This window comes from Engystomops pustulosus, chromosome 6 (genome assembly GCF_040894005.1).
Source record: "Engystomops pustulosus chromosome 6, aEngPut4.maternal, whole genome shotgun sequence".
Lineage (NCBI taxonomy): Eukaryota > Metazoa > Chordata > Amphibia > Anura > Leptodactylidae > Engystomops > Engystomops pustulosus.
The window spans coordinates 64,546,251-64,554,899 of NC_092416.1; positions in this window are offsets into that span (position 1 = coordinate 64,546,251).

An 8,649-nucleotide genomic window follows, 5' to 3' on the forward strand; every position below is an offset into this window, starting at 1 on the left:
TGGGGGCAGGCTGTATACTACTGGGGGCAAGCTGTATAGTACTGGGGGCAAGTTGTATACTTCTGGGGGCAAGCTGGGCTGGCTGTATACTACAGGGGGCAGCTGTATACTATAGGGGGCTGGTTGGCTATATATTGGGGGGGTCTGTGACCAATGCATTTCCCACACTCGGCTTATACTCGAGTCAATAGGTTTTCCCAGTTTTTTGTGGTAAAATTAGGGGTCTCAACTTATACTCGGGTTGGCTTATACTCGAGTGCTTTGTCTGCACGTGCCCACTCAGTATATAGATAGCCCCTGCATGGCGTCCACTCAGTATATAGATGGGCCCTGCACGTGGCCACTCACTATATAGATAGGCCCTGCACGTGGCCACTCACTATATAGATAGGCCCTGCAAGTGGCCACTCACTATATAGATAGGCCCTGCATGTGGCCACTCAGTATATAGATAGGCCCTGCACATGTCCACTCAGTATATAGATTGCCCCTGCACGTGCCCACTCAGTATATAGATAGCCCCTGCAAGTGCCCACTCAGTATATAGATGGGCCCTGCACGTGGCCACTCACTATATAGATAGGCCCTGCACGTGGCCATTCACTATATAGATAGCCCCTGCACTACACATGCCCACTCAGTATATAGATAGCCCCTGCACGTGCCCACTCAGTATATAGATAGCCCCTGCACGTGCCCACTCAGTATATAGATAGCCCCTGCACGTGCCCACTCAGTATATAGATAGCCCCTGCACGTGACCACTCAATATATACATATTCTCATATCATGTACCCCCAGTCCACAGACAGCTCTTTCAGTCCACAGACAGCTCTTCCAGTCCACATTCAGCTCTTCCAGTCCATAGACAGCCCCCCTCTAGTCTATAGCCAGACCCTCCCAGTTTACAGACAGCCAAGTCAACCCACAGTCCACAGATAGCTCCCCCCAAGTCCACATCGGCCAAGTCACCCCTGAGACCACAGACAGCCAAAGCCCCCCCCCCAAGTCCACAGCAGTTCCCTCCTTTCCCAGTCCATAGACAGACCCGTCCCCTACTACTCACCACACCTTGCACTCCCGTGCTCCCTCCTCTGCGATCTGACAGCTACGGCCAGTGACAAGTGTGCGCCGTGTGGGTCAGAAGACACACTTGTCACAGCCGCCTGATCGCAAAGGAGTGTCCACGGGAAGGCTGTTGGGGAGTCTGCCAGTACTGATCTCATGGGGTGCTCAGACACAGGCATAGACGGAGCAATGGCTGCTGAGGAGCTGGGGTCTGGGGTGGTGAATGCCATTTTAATAGAGGGGTATTGAAAATGCTGGGTATTTGCATAGGGGTTTCAGGGGGCCCTAGGAATGGCATATAGGGGCATTGCACTCATTTTGTTCCCCTGTCATCTGAGCCCTGCTCTCTTTCTCCTCTCTGTGTTAGACGGCGCCATTTTGGTCCCTATCAGGGAGCATGGAGCTCAGTTTCAACGGAGCCGTGCCCTTCCTCTTGGACTTCCCCATGTCAGATCTGTGCACCGGAACGCTCTCCATGGTGCCCAGCAGGTTTATTTGTGCAGATTATTGCTGCCCACCTCTTATTTTAATATCTTTGAGCCGTTTTCGGCTGTGATCGGCGGAGCTGCGCTTAAACGTGTCTGCTCACAGTGGGTTCCGTACACACCCCCGTGCCACCATCTTTTAAATGCTGCTGTCATTTTTGCTATCACCAACCGCGGGTATTAGTGATGGGTGTTAGCAAACCCTATGGGGGTCATTTACTAAGGGCCCGATTCGCGTTTTCCCGACGTGTTACCCGAATATTTCCGATTTGTGCCGATTTCCCCTGAATTGCCCCGGGATTTTGGTGCACGTGATCGGATTGTGGCGCATCGGCGCTGGCATGCACGCAGCGGAAATCGGGGGGCGTGGACAAACGAAAACCCGACGGATTCGGAAAAACCGCCGCATTTAAAAAAAAAAAAGTGTCGCGGAGCTTGCACTTACCTTCACTAGGAATAGACCGGTGAACTTGAGTGCGTTTCGATGCTCTTCAGCGCAGCAGCGCCACCTGGTGGACGTCGGAGGAACTGCCTTAATGAAACCCGGCTGGACCCGAATCCACCGCAGAGAACGTGCCGCTGGATCGCGAATGGACCGGTTAAGTAAATCTGCCCCTATGTCTCTATAACGAGGGTCCAGCCCGTGAGGCTCTCCGGCACTTCCTATGTAGGCGCGCACGGTCATGCGCTTGGTGCGCCGAAGATGCTTCAGATATAAAGATTATAAAGTGTTTAAACCACGATACAGCGGTTTAGGACAAAAACGAAAGTACGCTCCGGCACCAGCTCACCCTGAGCTGGTGCTCGGTATTTGCAGCTTACACCTACCAGGTGACAGTCTTGGAGGGCCCAGTTTAGGATTTACTGTGCTGTTTTTCTTTCCTGTGCCCATAGTTACCATTACATTATAACCAGCCATAAAAAAGGACTTACTTTAGGTCTCCCCTATCCAGCTTAGGATGAATTCCATTCTGTATCTTTGAACCGCATGGAAGGCCTAGTACAGCGATGGCGAACCTTTTAGAGACCGAGTGCCCAAAGTGAAACGCAAAATGTACCTACTTATCGCAAAGTGCCAATAAGGAAATTCAAACTCAGGGCTAGTTGCTGATCAGTAGTAACTCCTCTCTAGTGCTTTTAAGTTGAATTGCATTTTAAAATGCCCAATAATGCCAAAATAGATAACTAGAAAATCTGCAGCAGTCCTAGGTTAGTAATAAATAAAAAATAGATCACGACATACATAGGGAGCTACTGTGTTTAACAGTCCAGTGTTAAGTTTACACAGAACTGCTGGGATACCAGACCACATATATTACACAGGACTGCTGGGATACCAGACCACCATATATTACTCAGTACTGCTGCAATCAGCCAACTTTCTTTCCTTGCATAGGATTGCTACCTTAAACATGACTGTTTTACATTAAGGAAGCAGTCCTATGTAATGAAAAAAAGCTGTCTAGCTACAGAAGTCCCGTGTAACTTATGGTGCAATAAGATGCAGCAGTCTGTTACTCAAATGGCTTTTGCACCATGCAGTGCTGTATTTTACACAGGACTGCTGCAGCCTATTGTTCCATAGTTTACTTAGTACTGCTGTATTTCCCTCAATGTGACACAAACAGTACAGTGTAAAATGTTTTTATTAGAGATGAGCGAACACACTCGTCCGAGCTTGATGCTCGTTCGAGTATTAGCGTACTTGTAACTGCTCGTTGCTCGGACGAATACTTCGCCCCCCTCGAGAAAATGGCATCTCCCGCCGTTTTGATTTTTGGCGGCCAGAAACAGAGCCAATCACAAGCCAGGAGACTCCACCCAGCATGACGTGGTACCCTTACACGTCGATAGCAGTGGTTGGCTGGCCAGATCAGGTGACCATTGAAATAGACTAGCCACTGCCCGCGCTGCTCGGATCATTCTCTGTCTGGATGCCGTTAGGGAGAGAGCTGCTGCTGCTGCAGGGATAGCGTTAGGGTGTTATATTAGCTTACTGTTAGGCAGGAGTGATTCTACAAGAACCCAACAGCCCTTCTTAGGGCTACAATAGCGTTATATTTTATTTTTTTTTGTTTGCTTGTGGCTGGGCTTGCTGGCACTAGTAGTGCAGCTAGTACCATATTGTGAGGAATTTGCAGGGAGACTTGTGACCGTTGTGTTTAGCTCTTAGTGACACACATATCCATCTCAAACACCGAAGTGGGACAATTTATTAGGGGTTTGATTTGAATTAGGAACAGTCTGCTCATTAATTTTTTTTTACGTTTATTATTTTTTATAACTCAAAGTCATCTGGCATAGCAGTGAGCTTTTAGTGTAGGCTATAAAATAGCCATAGGAGAACCCAAACGGCTTACTTTGGCCTACAATAGCATTATATATTTTATTTTTTGTTGATTTGCTTGTGGCTGGCCTTGCTGGCACTAGTAGTGCAGCTAGTACCATATTGTGAGGAATTTGCAGGGAGACTTGCGACCGTTGTGTTTAGCTCTTAGTGACACACATATCCATCTCAAACACCTAAGTGGGACAATTTATTAGGGGTTTGATTTGAATTAGGCACAGTCTGCTCATTTATTTTTTTTTACGTTTATTTTTTTTTATAACTCAAAGTCATCAGGCACAGCACAAAATCCAGTTGTGTGCTGTCAGGGTAGGTTAGAAACTAGCCATAGCAATAGGATAGCATCGTTTTGTTTAAATAAAAAACACAAAAAAACAAAAAACAAAAAAAATTTTAAGTTTACACTTTAATTTTGAAAATGTTTAACCCGAGGGCTAGGGATAAAGGACGAGGGCATGGGTGTCCAACTACTGTAGGGGTCAGAGACCGTCGCAGTCTGTGGGTGATGATGACATTATTGACGTAGTGGAAGAAGTGTGTAAAGAAGTGTCGGACGATGAGGAGACACGGTTGTCAGACAGTGGTGAAGTTGTTGTCAGGGCAGGAAGTCTGAGGGGGGAGCAGACTGAGAAATCGGAGGATGATGAGTTGACAGACCCAAGCTGGGTTGATAGGCCGGGTGAACACAGTGCCAAATGTTGCGCCAAATCCTCCCGTGGCGAGGGCTAGATTTTTGGAAGTCTTGAGGTTCTTTAAAGAAACACTGGATGACCGACGGACTGTGGTGTGCAACCTGTGCCACACCAGGATCAGCAGGGGTTCCACCACTACCAGCTTAAAGACCACCAGTATGCGCAGGCATATGAATACTAAACACCCCACTCAATGGAACCAAGGCCGTTCACCTACGGGGGGCACACCACTGCTCCTTCCCCTGTGTCACCTGCTGCCTCTACTAGTCAGCCCCCTGCCCAGGACCCCGGCCCAAACACCTCCCGTGCGAAAACCCCATCTTCGCCTCCACGATCCTCCACAGCATCCACCAGCGTTCAGCTCTCCATACCCCAGACGCTGGAGCACAAAAGGAAGTATAGTGCAACCCACCCACACGCCCAAGCCCTCAACGTCCACATCTCCAAACTGCTTAGCCTGGAGATGCTGCCCTATAGGCTGGTAGAGACCGAGGTCTTTCGAAACTTCATGGCGGCGGCCGCCCCTGGGTATTCGGTCCCCAGCCACCACTACTTTTCCCGATGTGCCATCCCAGCCCTGCACAAGCACGTGTCAGACAACATCATCCGTGCCCTGAACAACGCCGTTTCTGACAAGGTCCACCTGACCACGGACACGTGGACGAGTGCTGCCGGGCTGGTCCAATATATATCGCTGACAGCACATTGGGTTAACTTGGTGGAGGCTGGGACCGAGTCTGATCCTGGGGCTGGTCATATACTGCCGACGCCGAGGATTGCAGAGTAGGGCTGATCTTTACATAAAGATGGTGAGGGAGTACGTAGCTGACCATACCATCGTCCTCAAAGATCACACAGCTCGCTACAACTACTGGGTTTCAAAGCTGGACATGTGGCACGAACTGACGCTGTACGCCTTGGAAGTTCTTGCCTGCCCTGCCGCTAGCGTGTTGTCCGAGCGGGTTTTAGTGCAGCTGGTATCATCACCGATAAGCGTACACGCCTGTCGACTGACAGCGCTGACAGGCTGATGCTTATCAAGATGAATAAAGCCTGGATTTCTCAGGATTTCCATTCTCCACCAGGTGAAGGAAGCTCAACCTGAATAATTTATGGACTCCTCCTCCTTATTTTCCTCCTTCTCCTCCTCTTTCTACACTAAAGCAGAGGAAACTGGCTATTTTTTGCCAGGGCCAACTGACTCTAGCTATAGTACTCTATGTATTTAATTTTTCTGGAGGGCCACCTACCCGGTCCTCTGTCTTAAACAATTTTTGGGAGTGCCACATACAGGCACTCAATCTATTAAATTTTTCTGGAGGACCACCTACCTGCTCCTCTGGTTTGAAAACTTTTTTGGACTGCCACATACAGGCACTATCCAAATTAAATTGTCTCCATAGCAGCCTCCACACGTCGTCTTTTTAGCTGCCTCCACACGTTGTCTCCATTGCTACCTCCACACGTCATCTCCATAGCTGCCTCCAAAAGTCGTCCATAGAGCTGCCTCCATACATGGTCCCCTTATCAAACGAGCTGTGTCAGGCAGAATTTTGGGTTGTTTTCATGGCTTCCACATCAAACTTGTTAACTTTGTCGCAAACTTTTATCATTTACCGATATTATTTCAGCGTTTCTTGCGCATCTGTTTACATTCCCCTCACCCGCCATAACCCAAACTTATAAGAACACTACTTCATTTGATCTTATACAAAAGGTTCTTAGAAGTGCTGTTTGGGGAGGAGCCGAGAGACAAGGGCTTAGACAGGCGAAAGCTCGCCTGGCAGCGGACCGCCAGCTCCATCCCAAGATCCAACTAACATAGTTTTAAAGGGAACCTACCAACACAAATCTACTTATAACGGTAGATTGGGTGGTAGGTGGATTAATGGGACGTGAGGATAGCCCTTTTAAGGGCTAATCCTCACGTCCCCACACTTTTTTGTTAACTTTTATTAGACATATATTCAAATTTACTTATGCGGCTACTGGGGCGTGGAGTAGCCGCATCTGAGGTTACACGAGGAGGCTACTCCACGCCCCGGTAGCCTCTTTTCCCCTCCTACTCACCGATCTTCGGCGCGCAGTTCCGCGTAGCTGCGTGCCCTCGTCCAGCGATCCTGCCGTCTGCGCATGCGCAGAAGAGCAGGCCCGCGCCTGTTTCGGAGCAGTTACCGCGCAGGCACGGGCCTGCTCTTCTGCGCATGCGCAGACGGCAGGATCGCCAGACGAGGGCGTGCAGCTACACGGAGCTGCGCGCCGAAGATGGGTGAGTAGGAGGGGAAAAGAGGCTACCGGGGCGTGGAGTAGCCGCCTCGTGTAACCTCAGATGTATAGATTTCCCTGTCTGTCTCTCTGTCACTCTCTCTCCCCGTCTCTCTCTGTCACTCACTTTCCCCGTCTGTCTATATGTCACTCACTCTCCCTGCTTGTCTCTGTCACTCACTCTCCCCATCTGTCTCTGTGACTCACACACTCTCCCCATCTGTCTCTCTGTCACTCAATCTCCCCGCCTGTCTCTCTGTACCTGACTGTCTCCATCCCTATCCATCTTACCTCACATCTCATAAGCGTTATTATACTAATTTCTTATAATAATCATAGCTCAGAGCTCATATTAATTAACTGTGTCAAAATAGAAGCTGAGCTGTGATTGGTTGCTTATTGCCACAGCAGACAATGGCTGCTGTATTTGATGGTTATCATATTAGTTCACATATTACCTCACATATTACTTCACATCCTACCTTACACCTAAGACTGCATTCACATGTTGCATTTTGTTTGAATTAACACATGCATGTTAAAACGCATCACAAGAGCTGAGAAGAGGATATTTGCCTAATTGCATAGCTGTCAGCATTGTGTTTACAAAAGGTTGCATTATCACAATGTTAATGCATGTGTTAACAATGTTTTGATGTATACATTTGTTAACAGTTTGTTAACATAGCCTTAACGCTTTCTTTTTCTAAATGCAATGTTGACATTAATGTAATTTGGCAAATCTCCTCTTCTCAGCTGTTGTGATGCATTTGAAAATGCACGTGTTAACGCAAACAAAATGCAACGTGTGAACGCACCTCAAGCTGTATTATACTATTTGCCTATAGTAACCTATCAAAGCTCAGAGCTCATATTAATGACCTGTGACAGAATAGATTGGTTGCTTATTGCGACAGCAGACAATGGGGCTTATTTACTAAGGGTCCGCAGATTGCACTTTCGTCGGATTTTAGAAATTTTCGGGATTTGCGCCGCTGTGACAGTTATTTAACTGGGGATTGTGTCGCATGTGATCGGATTGTTGGGCAATTGTGCTGGCTTTAATGCGACAGAAATCAGGGGGAAGGCCGTCGGACAATCCGACTGATTCAGACTTGGCGCAGGATTTAATATTAAAATTGTGTCACAACCAATGCACTTACATACATCGGGAAGAAGAAGGTGAACTCCGGTAGACCCAAGCGGGGAAGCGACACATGCAGGGTATCAGGCGCACAACCTTTGTGAATCGCGACACAGTGCATTGACGTCAGACAATGCACTTCGGGTGAACTCTGTTGGTCGGGTAAGTAAATGTGCCCCAATGGCTCCTAGTATATGGTGGTTTTCATACTACCTCACATATTACAGGCAGTCCCCGGGTTACATACAAGATAGGGTCCATAGGTTTGTTCTTAAGTTGAATTTTTATGTAAGTCGAAACTGTATATTTTATAGTTATAGATCCCGACAACATTTTTTTTTGCCCCAGTGACAATAGGAGTTTAAAAATTTTTTGGTGTAATTGGACCAAGCATTATCAATAAAGCATCATTGCAGACATCTTACAGCTAAACATTGCAGTCTGGGACTATAGTAAATCATCCAAAGAGCTTCAACAGAGGTCACAGTGGGCAGAGTGATCCGTCTTTAAGTAGGGGACCACCTGTACACACTTAAGTTGTATTATACTCATTTCCTCTAGTAACCTATCAAAGTTCAGAGCTCATATTAATGACCTGTGGAAGAACAGCCACAAATCACTGCTCAGCTTCCAAATGCCACAGCAGCA